The 17816-nt window shown below is 52.8% G+C and overlaps 1 pseudogene; it reads left to right on the top strand.

The window, feature by feature from the left end:
* The window catches only part of LOC129354323 (phospholipid-transporting ATPase ABCA1-like), a 30794-nt pseudogene extending 13230 nt beyond the window's left edge, over window positions 1-17564 (top strand).
* Window positions 17565-17816: the final 252 nt, after the last annotated feature.

Here is a 17816-nt window from a genome sequence, read left to right as displayed (position 1 = left end):
CGACTCGTCTCGCCGTGTCCATGCAGTCTCTGTCCCTACTCGTCGCAGTACCCGCGTGGTACTTGTGGTTTCAACACGTCTTGGTACAAAGTCATCACTGTATTGACTTGTCTCACCGTGTGGCTGTAGCTTCCTGCGGGTGATGAGCCGCTCCATGCCGCTATTCATGACGCTGGCCTGGATGTACTCGGTGTCCATCATCCTGAAGAGCGTGGTGTACGAGAAGGAGGCGCGGCTGAAGGAGACCATGAGGATCATGGGGCTGGACAACGGCATCCTGTGGCTGAGCTGGTTCATCAGCAGCCTGGTTCCGCTGCTCATCAGTGCCGCGCTGCTGGTTTTGGTTCTGAAGGTAACAGCCTGAACTGGGTCTGGACCGATGTATCGTAGGAGGTCGCTGACACTTGTGCTTTGGACTCTGCAGAAGGGGAACCTGCTGCCCTACAGCGACCCTGGCATCATCTTCGTCTTCCTGGGATCATACGCTGTGGTCACCATCATGCAGTGCTTCCTCATCAGCACCGTGTTCGCTCGCGCCAACCTGGCTGCCGCCTGCGGAGGCATCATCTACTTCACCCTCTACTTGCCCTACGTCCTCTGCGTTGCCTGGCAGGATTACATTGGATACGGAGTCAAAGTGTTTGCTGTGAGTTGGCCCGCCTTGCTTCGTCAATGCTGCGTGCTGATTGGCCCAGAAAGTCACATGTCCTCTTGTCCTGTAGAGCCTGCTGTCCCCCGTGACCTTTGGCTTTGGCTGTGAGTACTTTGCACTGTTTGAGGAGCAGGGAGTTGGGATCCAGTGGAAGAACCTGGTGTCAAGTCCTCTTCAGGAAGACGAGTTCAGCCTCCGCACCACCATCATCATGATGTACTTTGACTCCTTCCTGTACGGAGTCCTCACCTGGTACATCGAGGCCGTGTTTCCAGGTAACGCCTCAGTGAGTCTGACCTCTGAAAGATTTCCGCAGACTGCTGACGCTTGACCTGTTGGTCCTCAGGTCAGTACGGCATCCCTCGGCCCTGGTACTTCCTCTTCTCCAAGTCCTACTGGTTTGGAGAGGAGGGGAAGTCCAACAAGCTTCCACTGAACCGGAAAGGAAATGCTGAAGGTGAGAACCATTGGACTCTCTACAACACTTGAGACCATCAAGAAAAGTACTTGACTCGAACTAGAGGAGGCTTTTACTATGAAAGAGACTTGTTGTTTCCAGCTGTGTGTGTAGAGGAGGAGCCGGCCCACTTGGAGCCGGGAGTCTACATCGAGAACCTGGTGAAGGTTTACCGTCACGGAAAGAAACTGGCCGTGGACGGACTGACTCTGGGATTCTACGAGGGACAAATCACCTCCTTTCTAGGACACAACGGTGCTGGAAAGACCACGACCATGTGAGTATTGGACCGGACCTGTCAGAACCCGAGTCAGAGGCGGGTCCAGGTCTTTGGGCAGGGATGGTTCTGAAAGGGGTACAGGGTTTTAATGTGGATGAAGGGTTTCTTTATCACTTGGAGTTCGTCCTGCAATTGGTGGATTGCCAGTTCCATCTCCGGTCTGTCGTTGTGCCCTTGGGCAAGACGCTTCTCCCACCTTGCTTTCTGGTGGAGGGGCCAACAGGTGGCGCCGGTGCATGGTAGCCTGGCCTCTGCTAAGCTGTGGCTATTGTGCAGTAGCTCTCCACCATTAGAGGGTGAATGGCTTTGGAGTCCTCTGGACTTGATAAAGCACTTACAAGTATAAGCAGCTCACTTGTTTAGAGGATCAGAGTTTTGATGCAGTTTCAGAGTTTATAGTGGAAGGTCAGGGAGAGTTGAGGCAGGTGAAGTTGCAGAGAACCAGTAAATTCAGCCCCTCCATCCCCCTGCAGGTCCATTCTGACCGGCCTATTCCCGCCAACCTCCGGCACCGCCTACATCCTGGGGAAGGACATCCGGACAGATCTGAGCGCCATCAGGCAAAGCTTGGGCGTCTGTCCTCAGCACAACGTCCTTTTCAGCATGTGAGTTCTGCCTGCTTCAGCAGCCAGGAACTCCTTCCTCCTTCCTCTGATCGGTCATGTGACCCAGTGTGTGATCATGCCCCCTACAGGCTGACGGTGGAAGAGCACATCTGGTTCTACGCGCGGCTCAAAGGGCTGTCAGAGGAGCAGGTTTCGGCTGAGATCGAGCACATCCTGCAGGACACGGGGCTGCCTCACAAGCGGCGCTCCAGGACCAGCACACTGTCCGGCGGCATGCAGAGGAAGCTGTCAGTCGCCCTGGCCTTCGTCGGGGGGGCCAAGGTGGTGATCCTGGACGAGCCAACGGCTGGAGTCGACCCCTACGCCCGCAGAGGAATCTGGGACCTGCTGCTGAAGTACCGGCAGGGTGAGGCTCTCTGGTTGGTTGGTCTGCTGCTGCTGCTGCTGCTGGCTTTGGTCTCAGGCAGATTAAACGTCCCCCTTCACGTCCATCAGGCCGGACCATCATCCTGTCCACCCACCACATGGACGAGGCGGACATCCTGGGGGACCGCATCGCCATCATCTCCCACGGTAAGCTGTGCTGCGTGGGCTCGTCTCTGTACCTGAAGACGCAGCTGGGGACGGGATACTACCTGACGCTGGTGAAGAAGGAGGCGGAGCCGTCGCTCAGCTCCTGCAGGAACTCGTCCAGCACCGTGTCCTTCACCAAGAAGGTTGGTTCCAAGCTTAGCATTCGCATACATAGACAAAAAAGGCAATAACAGAACGGTAGTGTAAACTAAGCATGCAGAGACACAAATTCTGGACAATTTACCACAATAATTTTTTCTCATTTTAAGCTGCAGTTTGTAACTTTTACAAAGAATTTGTTTGAATGTATTTGTCCAAACTGCCATCCTGTTTGTGAGACAGATAATCTCATAACCTGTGATCAGATCGGACTCCTCCCTGAACTGCTGTCACCATCTGAACCAATCAGAGCCAAGAGGCCGGGCTTAGTGCTGTCAATCATCCACATGTAGTTGGTGCTAAATGTGCTGAAGGTGGAAAAGCAACTTACCATAACAGAGAAAGTGTTTATCTGCCGTCATCAATTACTATGCTAACTAGCTGAGCCGGCTGTGCTTGTTGCAGCCCCACACAGAGGATGATTGACAGCACAAAGACCTGCTTTAGCCAAAACATCTGGATGTGTTTGAACATCATGGCATCAGCGGTCACATGGTTCCTGTTAATCCGTTGACCGTCTGGATGTGGTTGCAGGATGAGGAGAGCGCCTCGGTCAGCAGCAGCGACGCCGGACTCGGCAGCGAACATGAAAGTGAGGCAGCCGCCATCGGTGAGCTTCCTGTTTCTGTGCAGCATTTGATTTGCTCATCCTGAGCTGGAGCTGATGGCTTCCCATCTCTCTGTCCTCAGACCACGCCGCCGCCATCTACACGCCGCCGGACCCGTCCTCGGTCTCCGGCCTGATCCTGCGCCACGTCCCGGCCGCCCGCCTGGTGGAGGACCTGGGCCATGAGCTGACCTACGTCCTGCCATACAGCGCCGCCAAGGACGGCGCCTTCGTAGCGCTCTTCAGAGAGCTGGACCTGAAGCTGCAGGAGCTGGGAATCTCCAGCTACGGCGTGTCAGACACCACACTGGAGGAGGTGCAGCGCCTGGAAACGGCTTCTTGCTGACGCTCAGAAACAGGCTCTTCATCTGCTAACGGCCTCATTGTTTCTCATTTGGCAGATTTTTCTGAAGGTGGCTGAAGATAATGGTGTGGACACTGAAGTACCCTCAGGTGAGCAGGTTGGCTAGGAACAACATATAAACATTAGCATGCTAATCCCTCACGTCGTATGATTTCCAAATTTCCCATAATTCCTTTGAGTTTCAGAACGGCGGCTGTTTTTTTCAATGGCTGCCATTTTTGAGCCTTTCAAACCATTTATTATCTAAAATATTTCCCATCTTCATGAGCTGGGTGAACTTTATGTCTCATGAAACCTTAAAGTGATAAAATGCAGCAGAAACTAAGGACTTTATTGTCCGAGTCTCAGAATCAGATACATCAGTGTTACAGATTCTTGATGTGGAATAATGTCTCCTGCGGTAGAGACTAACGGGAATCCTTAAATGAATAAACAAACAGGAACGAGAAGAAGACAGACAAATTAATGGTTAGCATAAAATAGAAACCAAGATGCACGTCTCTGTGTTCAGATGGGACACTTCCTGTTTGGCGGCGCAGGAGGACTCACGCCTTCGGAGGCAGCGACCATCAGAGCTGCCTGAGGCCGAACACCGAGGACGACAACGAGTGCAACGACTCCGATGGAGACGCTGGTACGAACGCAGTCGCAGCCCACTCAGGGTCAGCTGACCAGTCAGGTTACCCGCCTTGTTTCTGTCAGACTGCAGGGAGACGGACTGGCTGGGCGGCGCTGAGGGGAAAGGTTCGGTCCAGGTCCAGGGTTGGAGCCTGAAGAGGCAGCAGTTTGTGGCACTGATGTGGAAGCGCTTCCTGTACGCCCGGCGCTCCAGGAAGGGCTTCTTCGCTCAGGTAGCTCCTCGCCTGTGACCCGCCATGCTGCGGCCAGCCTGTGTGTCCGCTCATCATCTGAGTTGTGCATGTGTTGCCAGATCGTCCTTCCGGCCGTGTTCGTCTGCATCGCCCTGGTCTTCAGCCTCATTGTCCCTCCGTTCGGGAAGTACCCTAGCCTGGAGCTGCAGCCCTGGATGTACGAAGAACAGGTGACCTTCTTCAGGTACGCAGCTGAAACAGGTCGGCTTTGTGGCCGTCAGGTTGCCGGTTTGATACTGACTCTCTGCCAACAGCGATGACGCTCCAGGAGACGCCAACATGCAGAAGTTACTGAGCGCTCTGTTGGACCCGCCAGGCTTTGGGACACGCTGCATGGACGGGTACTCCATCCGGTAAAAACGCCATACTTCAGGAAACCTGGCTCTGCCTCTTTCCCTTCTGGCTCCGCCTCTTTCCCTCCCGGCCCCGCCTCTTTCCTTTCTGGTCCCGCCTCTTTCCCTTCTGGTCCCGCCTCTTTCCCTCCCGGTCCCGCCTCCCCCCCCCTCCGGCCCGCCTCTTTCCTTTCTGGCCCCGCCTCTTTCCCTTCTGGTCCCCCCCCCCCCCCCACCTCCGGCCCCGCCTCTTTCCTTTCTGGCCCCGCCTCTTTCTCTCCCGGCCCCGCCTCTTTCCTTTCTGGCCCCGCCTCTTTCCCTTCTGGTCCCGCCTCTTTCCCTCCCGGCCCCGCCTCTTTCCTTTCTGGCCCCGCCTCTTTCCCTCCCGGCTCCGCCTCTTTCCTTTCTGGCTCCGCCTCTTTCCCTCCCGGCCCCGCCTCATCCTGACTCCTGGCGTGTCTGTCTCCGGCGCCCGTCAGGGACGCTCCCTGCACCATGGGGGACGATGACTGGAGCACCCCTCCAGTCCCTGATGGCGTCCAGCAGCTGTTCAGCTCCAGGAACTGGACCATGGAGGATCCGTCGCCGGCCTGCTCCTGCACCTGCGACGGCAGGAAGAGGATGCTTCCTGACTGCCCAGCGGGAGCCGGCGGGCTGCCGCCGCCTGAGGTCAGAGCTACACAGAGATGATGGGGTCAGGGGTCAGGGTACGGGGTCTGCCCACATCAGCAGCAGAATCCTCTAAACCTCAGACTGATTCCCTCTAAGAAGCGGTTCTGGACCTAAACGGAACAGAACCACCTGCTGCTGCCATCTAGTGGAAGAGCAGGCAAACTCCAGCAGGATGCGCTGAAATGTTTCAGAACCATTATTAAAATTAATAAGTACTGTTATTGATGATGAATAAAAACTCCATCAAATACATGAACTCACTTATTTATGCATTTATGTAATTGTTTATTTCATAACTTTTGTATTTTGTGAAATAATGTTAGGTGTTTGATGGACTTTTAGTTTTTAACTCTATTTTTTCAGGCTCTAATATTTCTTATAGACAAGGTGGGGCAGGAGTTTACAAAATAAAATGAAGTAGCTTTTCAAAATAAAACATTATAATGTGAGTCTGACGGTTCTGTTCATGTTCTGTCTGGTCCAGATGAAGCTGAGCAGCTCAGACACTCTGCAGAACCTGACAGGAAGGAACGTCTCGGACTACCTGGTGAAGACGTACGCTGACATCATCGGGAAGAGGTGAGCCAATCAGCACTCACCTGGATAAACTCACCTGAGCAGCTGCTGCACTCAAAGTTTTCTGTCTCCTCCGCAGCCTGAAGAACAAAGTGTGGGTTAACGAGTTCAGGTGTGGTTCTGGTTCTGATTCTGCTTCAGACGGTTCAATCGGACCCGGGTCGGCAGCCGCTCAGGTGTTCCCTCTGTCTGCAGGTACGGAGGCTTCTCATTGGGCGCCCGGAGCACACAGGTCCTTCCTGCAGCCAATGAGGTCGACGACGCCATCGAGAGAGTCCGAAAGGTTTTTGAGTTACAGAAGGTCAGACCAGAACCAGAACATTCTGGACCTCGGAGGCGGTTCCGCTGTTCCTCCAGGAATGAAACTGGACTCTTTCTGCAGGGTTCTGCTGCTGACCGGTTCCTGGACAATCTGTCCGGCTTCATCAACGGGCTGGACACCAAGAACAACGTGAAGGTATGACCGGAACCGGGTTCTGCTGCGGTTCTGTCTGACCTTCTCCCAGGAAGAGTTTTAACCTGAGTGGAAACAAAACAGTTTTTTCTCAGCTTCCTGATCACCATATTTGGACAGTTTCACCAAAGCTACGTTAGCAGCAGTAGCGTAGTGGCTCATTCAGGTTCTGAGGTAGAACAGTAATAATCGGTTCTGGAGCGGGTCCAAACGGTTCTCTGCCACCATGTTGGTTCTGTTGAGAACTGCAGAGAACGGTTGGAGCGTTTCAGCTCAGAGGTGGAGCTGCAGTCCGATTGGTTCAGGTGAAACTGAGCTCAGGTCGGTTCAGCTGCGGGTTCCACCCAGAAGGTTCGGTCAGGAGCAGATAAAGGGCTCGGTTCTGATCAAAACGCTGAGGAGGCTGAGGTGAGAGAGGCACCTGAGCTGACCGACAGGTGGACCTTCAGGTGGACGTAGAGGTGGACGTAGAGGTGGACCTTCAGGTGGACGTTCAGGTGGACGTAGAGGTGGACGTAGAGGTGGACCTTCAGGTGGACCTTCAGGTGGACGTAGAGGTGGACGTAGAGGTGGACCTTCAGGTGGACGTAGAGGTGGACCTTCAGGTGGACGTTCAGGTGGACGTAGAGGTGGACGTAGAGGTGGACCTTCAGGTGGACGTAGAGGTGGACGTAGAGGTGGACGTAGAGGTGGACGTTCAGGTGGACGTAGAGGTGGACGTAGAGGTGGACCTTCAGGTGGACGTTCAGGTGGACGTAGAGGTGGACGTAGAGGTGGACCTTCAGGTGGACGTAGAGGTGGACGTAGAGGTGGACGTAGAGGTGGACGTTCAGGTGGACGTAGAGGTGGACGTAGAGGTGGACGTAGAGGTGGACGTTCAGGTGGACGTAGAGGTGGACGTAGAGGTGGACCTTCAGGTGGACGTAGAGGTGGACGTAGAGGTGGACGTTCAGGTGGACGTAGAGGTGGACGTAGAGGTGGACCTTCAGGTGGACGTTCAGGTGGACGTAGAGGTGGACGTAGAGGTGGACCTTCAGGTGGACGTTCAGGTGGACGTAGAGGTGGACGTAGAGGTGGACCTTCAGGTGGACGTTCAGGTGGACGTAGAGGTGGACGTAGAGGTGGACCTTCAGGTGGACGTAGAGGTGGACCTTCAGGTGGACCTTCAGGTGGACGTAGAGGTGGACGTAGAGGTGGACCTTCAGGTGGACGTAGAGTGGACCTTCAGGTGGACGTAGAGGTGGACCTTCAGGTGGACGTTCAGGTGGACGTAGAGGTGGACGTTCAGGTGGACGTAGAGGTGGACGTAGAGGTGGACCTTCAGGTGTGTCCTCCTCACTGTCCTCAGATCTGGTTCAACAACAAAGGTTGGCACAGCGTGGCGTCCTTCATCAACGTGATGAGTAACGGTGTCCTGAGAGCCAACCTGCCGCCAGGTGCGGAGCTCGGTCGCTATGGCATCACTTCCTTCAACCATCCGCTCAACCTGACCAAGGCAGCTGTCCCAGGTGGCGCTGTGAGTACTCACACCTGGACACACACCTGGAGGAAAAACACACCTGAGTGAACCCCACCTGTTGTTTTTTCTGCTGGTTTCCAGGGTAACGACCTCGGTGGACGTCCTGGTGTCCATCTGCGTGATCTTCGCCATGTCCTTCGTCCCGGCCAGCTTTGTAGTCTTCCTCATCCAGGAGCGCGTCAGCAAAGCCAAACACATGCAGTTCATCAGCGGCGTGCATCCGCTGCTCTACTGGCTGGCCAACTTCACCTGGGACATGGTGAGGTCACTAAGCCCCGCCCCCTGCCGCACCCCTTGCCCCGCCCCCTGCCGCGCCCGCTGACGTCTCTCTTTGTCTCCTCAGTGCAACTACTGCGTCCCGGCGACGCTCGTCGTCCTCATCTTCATCTGCTTCCAGCAGAAAGCTTACGTCTCGTCCACCAACCTGCCGGTTCTGGCGCTGCTGCTGCTGCTCTACGGGTCAGAACCACATAGAATTTGCATCAATGTTCACATTGTCTGCACTGCAAAAACACAAACTTTAGAAGCCAGGTATTTTTGTCTGGCTTCTAATGCCAATATCTTAGTTCATTGGTTTTAAGTCAATAATCGTTCATATTGATGAAAAAGTTGTGCTGGCAGGTTGTTTTCACTGAGATGAAGTGAAATAATCTGCCAGTGGATCTTGTAGTTTGATCATCAGCTTTGTAATCCGGCCCTCACCTGTCCAGCTCCAGGCTCTATTGAGGGAAGAGCTTCTTGTCCATTGTGTCTCCGGCACAGTGCATGCTGGGAAATGCGGTCCGGTCAGTTCGTCCCAGTAAAATGGACGCCCAAGAACAGAGAGAAAGTCAGAGAAATAACGATGGGAAGACTTGCTTTAACTATCCAGCGTCTGGTTTGGGGTGTCTGGATGCGTTTGAGTTTCTCCTGGAAGAAATAGCCAGAGGTGGTTAAAAAGTTCAGGAGTATTGATTTGGCCTGCGTACCAGCCGCGTGTCCTTCCAGCATCGATAGACCATAAATATAGAAGATGGCGAAACAGGGAGTCACTGCATCCTGTGATATCACTAAAAATGAGGAGTTGGTCAAGTTTGAGGATCTATGAGACGGGCAGGGAAGATTTCTGCCGTTATTTGCAGGTCCAAAGTTTCTCCAGAACCAGGAATAGAACAAATTTTTATGGATTCATATGCTGGTAAAAATACAAAAGGCATCATTGGCAAATATTACAGAAACTTTACATCTATGAATGAGAAGTCAGCTGATGATACTGGACACGATGGGAAAGGATGGGTTTCAGTTTGGGTTGATGGACGGTTCCTGCTGATGTTCTCTTAAATCTTCTCAAAGTGAAACTGATTTTTTTCTTTCCATGTTTTGGTGTATTTCTGTGATTCCTGCTTAGTTTACTGTGGAGCATGAAACAGACTTGCAGTTTTTCTGGAAATCAACACACATGGGACTTCCAGGTCCTGCAAAGGTTTTTAGGTCATAAAATTGTTTCTGCATCTTTAAAAAAATGTGACGTCACATTTGAAGTGATGTCACAGGGTTGTTAAAGATTTTTACCACACAAATTGTTTAACATGGCGCCATTTCTGCTGGAAGAATCTGATCAGATTTTTTATTAGGCCAAGGCAGAGCTGGAGGCTGGATGGATCCCGGTCCTGCCGTCTCATCGCTGCTTTCATACGTTATGGGAATGTCCAGAGTTGAAGACCTTCTGGAAGGACGTTAATCAACTAATATATGAAATTATGGGTATAACTTTAGATTTGTCATTTCCTGCTATGTACGTCCTGAGTGACTCAGCAACGGGGACACACACCTGTTGAAGATATTGATGACTGCAAGCAAGAAAGAAATACTCTGAAGCTTCTTTTGAATATTAAAACCTGATCCGCGATATGAAGAAGGAGAAAGGAGAGAAACTTTGGGAAAGATGGGATTATTTTGAGGCTCCATTCAGTGACATGATCAGAATGACTGGCTGCCTCCTGCCAAGGCCCTCATCTAAGATACCTGTGTGTTTAAAAACAAAAAGTATAAAAACAAAAAAAAAACAGATCTGCAGGCTCTGGTATCGGTTCTGGTATCGGCTCTGGTATCGGTTCTGGTATCGGCTCTGGTATCGGTTCTGGTATCAGCTCTGGTATCGGTTCTGGTATTACTGGTATGGGGTCTGGTATCGGCTCTGGTATTGGTTCTGGTATCAGTTCTGGTATCGGCTCTGGTATTGGTTCTGGTACCGTTTCTGGTATCGGTTCAGGTATCGGCTCTGGTATCGGCTCTGGTATTGCTGGTATCGGGTCTGGTATCAGGTCTGGTATCGGGTCTGGTATCGGGTCTGGTATCGGCTCTGGTATCGGTTCTGGTATCGGTTCTGGTATTACTGGTATGGGGTCTGGTATCGGCTCTGGTATTGGTTCTGGTATCAGTTCTGGTATCGGCTCTGGTATTGGTTCTGGTACCGTTTCTGGTATCGGTTCTGGTATCGGTTCTGGTATTGGCTCTGGTATTGCTGGTATCGGGTCTGGTATCAGTTCTGGTATCGGTTCTGGTATCGGCTCTGGTATTGCTGGTATCGGGTCTGGTATCGGTTCTGGTATCGCTGGTATCGGGTCTGGTATCGGGTCTGGTATCGGTTCTGGTATCGGTTCTGGTATCGGCTCTGGTATCGGTTCTGGTATCGTTTCTGGTATCGGTTCTGGTATCGGTTCTGGTATTGCTGGTATCGGTTCTGTATCGGTTCTGGTATCGGTTCTGGTACCGTTTCTGGTATCGGTTCTGGTATCGGTTCTGGTATTGTTTCTGTTATCGGTTCTGGTATCGGTTCTGGTATTGCTGGTATCGGTTCTGGTATCGGTTCTGGTATCGGCTCTGGTATCGGTTCTGGTACCGTTTCTGGTATCGGTTCTAGTATCGGCTGGTATTGCTGGTATTGGGTCTGGTATCGGCTCTGGTATCGCTGTATCGGCTCTGGTATCGGCTCTGGTATCGGTTCTGTATCAGCTCTGGTATTGGCTCTGGTATCGGTTCTGGTATCGGTTCTGGTGCTGGCTCTGGTATCGGATCTGGTATCGGTTCTGGTATCGGTTCTGGTATTGTTTCTGTTATCGGTTCTGGTATCGGTTCTGGTATTGCTGGTATCGCTGGTATCGGCTCTGGTATCGGTTCTGTATCGGTTGTGGTATCGGCTCTGGTATCGATTCTGGTATTGCTGGTATCGCTGGTATCGGTTCTGGTATCGGTTCTGGTATCGGTTCTGGTATCGGCTCTGGTATCGGTTCTGGTACCGTTTCTGGTATCGGTTCTAGTATCGGCTCTGGTATTGCTGGTATTGGGTCTGGTATCGGCTCTGGTATCGGTTCTGGTGCTGGCCTGGGAGGATCTGGTATCGGTTCTGGTATCGGTTCTGGTTTTGCTGGTATCGCTGGTATCGGTTCTGGTATCGGTTCTGGTATCGGCTCTGGTATCGGTTCTGGTATTGCTGGTATCACTGGTATCGCTCTGGTATCGGTTCTGTATCGGTTCTGGTATCGGTTCTGGTATCGGCTCTGGTATCGGCTCTGGTATTGGTTCTGGTGCTGGCTCTGGTATCGGATCTGTATCGGTTCTGGTATCGGTTCTGGTATTGTTTCTGTTATCGGTTCTGGTATCGGCTCTGGTATCGGTTCTGGTGCTGGCTCTGGTATCGGATCTGGTATTGGTTCTGTATTGGTTCTGGTATTGTTTCTGTTATCGGTTCTGGTATCGGTTCTGGTATCGGCTCTGGTATCGGTTCTGGTGCTGGCTCTGGTATCGGATCTGGTATTGGTTCTGTATCGGTTCTGGTATCGGTTCTGGAATCGGCTCTGGTATCGGTTCTGGTGCTGGCTCTGGTATCGGATCTGGTATTGGTTCTGTATCGGTTCTGGTATTGTTTCTGTTATCGGTTCTGGTATTGGTTCTGGTATCGGCTCTGGTTGTGGCATTGGACCCGGTTGTGGTTCTGACAGTCTGTGTCTGTCTCCAGCTGGTCCATCACGCCCCTCATGTACCCGGCCTCCTTCTTCTTCAAGATCCCCAGCACGGCCTACGTGGTCCTGACCAGCGTCAACATCCTCATCGGCATCAACGGCAGCATCTCCACCTTCGTCATGGAGCTGTTCGGCGACCACGTGAGTCTTCCTCTCGCCTGGCCTCCAGGTGGAGCGCGGGCGCGGCTTTGACTTCCTGTTTGCTGCAGGAGATCGGCGGCATCAACGACATCCTGAAGAACGTCCTGCTGGTCTTCCCTCACTTCTGCCTGGGCCGCGGCCTCATCGACATGGTGAAGAACCAGGCGATGGCCGACGCCCTGGAGAGATTCGGTGAGGCGCAGCGCCCCCTCCAGGTGTTCCCCACCTGGGCCAGGTAGATGACTGACCCAGGTGTTCCTGTTCCAGGTGAGAACAGGTTCCGGTCGCCCCTGGACTGGGACATGGTGGGAAAGAACCTGTTTGCCATGGCGGTGGAGGGCGTGGTCTTCTTCATCACCATCCTCATACAGTACAGGTTCTGCATCAAGCCCAGGTGAGGTCTGGTTCTGATCCTCATTGGAAGCTCACCTGGGTCAGTTTGATGTGACCTGAAGTGTTTCTGTGTGAAGACCCGTCAGTAAACTCACCAAACTGGGACCACTGGGAGAGGAGGACGAGGACGTCGCGCGTGAGAGACACCGCATCGTCCAGGGCCTGGGACAGGGGGACATCCTGGAGCTCCGGCAGCTCACCAAGGTCTGGGCGGGTCCAACACCTGGACAGGCCTAACATTTCAACACCTGACCCGCTTTTTGTCCTCCAGGTGTTCAAGCGGAAGCAGAAGCCGGCGGTGGACCGGCTGTGTGTCGGGATTCCTCCTGGAGAGGTGAGGCTGACTTCCTGCTGCAGGTAAAGAACCAGAACCTGCAGCTGACTTACATCCTGTCTGTCTGGTTCTGTTGGGTTCTGGCTGGTTCCGGTCCAGTGCTTCGGTCTTCTCGGTGTGAATGGAGCTGGAAAAACCACAACCTTCAAGATGCTGACAGGAGACACCCTGGTGACCAGCGGAGAGGCCTTCCTGGCCGGCAAGAGGTCAGGCACCGGCCAGGTCCACCAACCACCGGAGGGCGCTGTGGGGCAGGAAGTTCTCATTCTGCTTCCTGTGTGTCTGCAGCATCCTGCGGGAGATCGAAGACGTCCACCGGAACATGGGCTACTGTCCTCAGTTTGACGCCGTCAACGAGCTGCTGACAGGAAGAGAACACCTGGAACTGTACGCCATCCTCAGAGGCGTCCCGGAGCGGGAGGTCTGCGACGTGAGTCCCGGTCACACCTGGAGACACACCTGCTGGGCGGGGCTGTGGCGCTGGCCTGTGACTGGAGGTTGTTTTGTTGGCAGGTGGCGGAGTGGGGCATCAGGAAGCTGAGTCTGCTAAAGTACGCCGATAAGAGAGCAGGAAGCTACAGCGGAGGAAACCTGAGGAAGCTTTCCACGGCCATCTCTCTGATCGGAGCGCCCCCTGTGGTCTTCCTGGTAAAACACACTGCCACCATGCTCAGCAGCAGCTGCAGACCAACACGCACGCACACACACACACACACACACACACACACACACACACACACACACACACACACACACACACACACACACACCCCAAGTAGCAGAAGAAGAGCTTCAGGTGTGATCAGGATGCCCCGCCCCCTCCTCCACCTGTTCTGCAGGACGAGCCGACCACAGGGATGGACCCCAGGGCCCGACGGGCCCTTTGGAATTGCATCCACAGCGTCATCAAGGAGGGCCGCTCCATCGTCCTCACCTCACACAGGTGAGACGTCCTCAGTCTGTCACAGCAGAGGGACGCAGAACATCATCACTGACTCTGTGTGTGTGTGGGTGTGTGTGTGGGTGTGTGTGTGTGGGTGTGTGTGTGTGGGTGTGTGTGTGTGTGGGTGTGTGTGTGTGTGTGTGTGTTTGCGCTGCGCGCTGCAGCATGGAGGAGTGTGAGGCTCTCTGCACCAGGATGGCCATCATGGTGAACGGGAGGTTCCGATGTCTCGGCAGCGTCCAACACCTGAAGAACAGGTAAGGCAGCTGGATTTCAGAATAAGAGTGTTTAGCGGTTCTGTCATCCCTGCTGACGGCCAGCAGGTGGTGCTGAATGTTCCCTCTGCCCGGTGCAGCAGTAATGTTACCATATCGGAGGATCTATCAGGTCCTCCTGTGGTTGGACTCACTTCAGTTCAGACATGAATCGCTCCAGGTTGTGAGGCTGCACTTCAGGCACACATTGACCTCCGGTGATGATGATGACGATGACCTTTTCACTGTGGGTCTTGGGTGTGTTCACCTGGTGAAGGTCCTGTCAGAAAATCCCTGTATCAGCTGCTCTGTGGCTGCGGCTGTGCTGCAGCTGCGCTGCGGCTGTGCTGCAGCTGCGTGCGCATCCGGTCCAGTGGGGGCCCAAGTGCGGCGATGACCTTGTGTTCGGCCGGCCACGCCTCTCAGGCCACAGTGTCTGCGGCTCCTTCCACAAACAGGTGAGCTGAGTCTGCAGGCTTGGTGCAGGTGAAGGCTCTTCATCAGGCCTGGTGCAGGTGAAGGCTCTTCATCAGGCCTGCCAGCTGGAAGCCTCCATCGCTCGGTTCCCTCGTTCAGCCTGAGTTGTTTGTGGAGGAGGCACAGTCATGTCTGCTCTTGGCAGCGTGGTAACCAGGAGGTTGGGGCTGAAATGTGTGCAGGTGAAGGTCCTTTTTGCCCGAGAGCCAAATGCACAGCAGTGGTTCCCACTTCCACAGAGTCAGTGGGGGGGCCGAGCAGCGCTGACTGGATGTGCAGCTCCTGTCAGACGTACCATTTTACAGGTGGTCTTGGTTTTCCTGGTGGTCTGCTGCCTGCAGTGATCCAGTGTTTCCGGTCCCCACTATTCTAGCCGACGCTTCAGGCGGCCACTCTTCACCAGAATGCTGCAGCCCACATTTGGTCCGCCGGCGCCACCTAGAGGATCCCCCATGTTTTCACCAGCAGTGCAGTAAAGTGACAGAAACCAGAGATGTTGCTGTCGGATCCAGGCGCTCAGACAGTAAAGTTTCCACCACATGGTGGCAGGCATGTGCCAGTCAGCTGTTTAAGCTCTAAAGAGCAGAAGAAGAAACCTGGTGGGACTGGAGACAATTAATGTGAAAGTCGCTCCGCCTGCAGCGCTGAGGGCTGCAGCTCCTCTTCCCATTAACAACCAGTGAGTCCAGTGGATCAGGATTCTCCTTACTGGCAGCAAAGTGGATCTGAATAGGAACAGAAACCATCGTTTAGTTGTTACAATATGCAGGTAGATTCTGCTTCCTGCTGTTGAAGCAGCTTTCAGGTGAATTTGGATCATTTGGTTATATCTCCTTTTGCACTTTAAATCATTTTCAACATTAAAATTCTTTGGATTATTTATTTTAAAGCGTTGTTCCCAGGTCTACTCTTGATGGCACAACACATGTAAGAACATTTTTGAGTTCTTAAATGTTCTTGTTTTAAATGTACCGTTTTTATATCTAAAGAAGGAAATATAGAAAAGTTTATTTCTGACATTTTCTAGAAAAAACGTGAAAATGTTTTGAGTTTCAAAAGTTAGAAATGTCCAACTTTTCAAACTGAAATGATGTTTTTGTAGAACGGTGAGGTCAGAGGTCGGCAACCCAACATGTTGAAAGAGCCAAAAAAGGAAAACAAATCTGTTTGGTAAAAGGTTCATACCAAACAGGTACAGGTGTTAATATTAGCGTGTTATCAAAATGACTAAGTGCATCTATAATTAGTATTCACGATTAAATGTTTATTTTCCCTGCAGTGCGTCCAGGAAGGAATGACGCACCATGTGACTCTTCTGTTGTACGATGGAGCTTTAAATCGCTGAATGATCTCCGTTCAGATCAGGACTGAAATAAAACCTTTATGATGGAACTATATTTTATATTTTTGATGGTGAACCAAACATGGATTTGATTTTCAAATGGAACAAGAGTCAGGTCAGCATGGTAACCAATAAATGGGCCCTCGGGTCAAAGGTTAAAGCCCCGTAGCAGCAGGATGGTGAGTCATGCTGGGACTGGTGTCTCTGCAGCAGGGAGCCACAATCTAGTTTCTCTATTTCTGCGTGGGGCTGGTGGGTCGACCCAGCCGATGGTTCTGGGTGTTTGGTTGAGTTGGACCTCCAGCGGTTTTGTGTTGGTGCTGCAGGTTCTTCCTGCTGCATCCTGATGGTTCTGGTGTCACTTTGTGGCCGGACCTTGGGTTTCATAGAACCACAGGTTGCTGTAGTTTCACTGACCAGCAGAGGGCAGTGGTGAGTGTCTGCAGACAGTGAGCTGTGTGTGTGTGTGTGTGTGTGTGTGTGTGTGTGTGTGTGTGTGTGTGTGTGTGTGTGTGTGTGTGTGTGTGTGTGTGTGTGTGTGTGTGTGTGTGGGTCAGGTTCGGGGACGGATACACCATCATCCTGCGGGTGGCGGGCCCCGACCCGGACCTGCGTCCCGTCATGAAGTTCATCGAGAGCGAGCTGAGCGGCAGCACGCTGAAGGAGAAGCATCGCAACATGCTGCAGTACCAGCTGCCCTCCTCGCTCTCCTCGCTCGCCCACATCTTCTCCACCTTCGCCAACAACAAGGACGCGCTGCGGATCGAGGACTACTCGGTCACCCAGACCACCTTGGACCAGGTGAGAGTCTGCACACCCGGAGACAGGTGAACCCGGAGACAGATGAACCCGGAGACAGGTGAACCCGGACAGGTGATGGGGCTGATGGGAGATGTGCTTTTTGTGCTCTCAGGTGTTTGTGAACTTTGCCAAGGACCAGAGTGACGACTACCTGTCCAAAGACACGTCGGTGAGGAAGGAGATGATCATCGACGTCCCGGCGCCGAGCTCCGCCGTCGGCGGTGCGGACGGTGAGAGCGTCATGTGACGCCGGGAGGCGGGACTTCACCTGGACTCCACCTGCAGCAGAAGAACTGCTCACCTGCGCGCTGATTCACACGGCAGTAGGCGGAGCCTCCTGCCGCCCGATGCCAGTCAATGCAGTGATTCGCTGAACACTTGAACTCCATGAAGAATCCCAATCATTTCAAACTGATCACTTTTTACCCACTTTGATTCCGTTCTTAGTGTCCAACTTTATTTATATTTGTAGCTGGAACAGAATCATTTAGTTTTATTTTGGCGGGGTCCATGCTGTTTCCTGTCTTAGCAGCCAATCAGAAGCCTGATTTTTCTATTTTTTTTAGTGTTTTATAAAGATGAGATGGAAGCAGCAAAATACCTCATCAGGCCTGGAAGCTGCAGGACTGATCTGTGATCTGATTGGTCGCCCGACCGCAGCGCTGTGTGTTCCAGACTACAGTCTGTTTGAACTGGTTCTGATCCGGTTCTGATCCGACCAGCATGTTATTATGCTGTTAATGGAAAAAGAGCTGTTACAGCCCAACTAGCAGAATAAACGTCCTGAAACCTTTACGCTGCCTCCGTCTGCTGCTCCACACACACACACACACACACACACACACACACACTCTACCTGAAGCGGTTCTGGTTCTGATCCATCCACTTACTTCCAGGTTCTGTTAACTCCAGAATAACCGTTAGCATGAGCTAACCGTTAGCATGAGCTAACCGTTAGCATGAGCTAACCGTTAGCATGAGCTAACCGTTAGCATGAGCTAACCGTTAGCATGAGCTAACCGTTAGCATGTTTCACAGTAAAATCTT

This window comes from Poeciliopsis prolifica, unplaced genomic scaffold (assembly GCF_027474105.1).
Source record: "Poeciliopsis prolifica strain line A6 unplaced genomic scaffold, Auburn_PproV2 SCAFFOLD108, whole genome shotgun sequence".
Classification (NCBI taxonomy): domain Eukaryota; kingdom Metazoa; phylum Chordata; class Actinopteri; order Cyprinodontiformes; family Poeciliidae; genus Poeciliopsis; species Poeciliopsis prolifica.
This window is presented reverse-complemented; position numbering and strand designations above follow the sequence as displayed.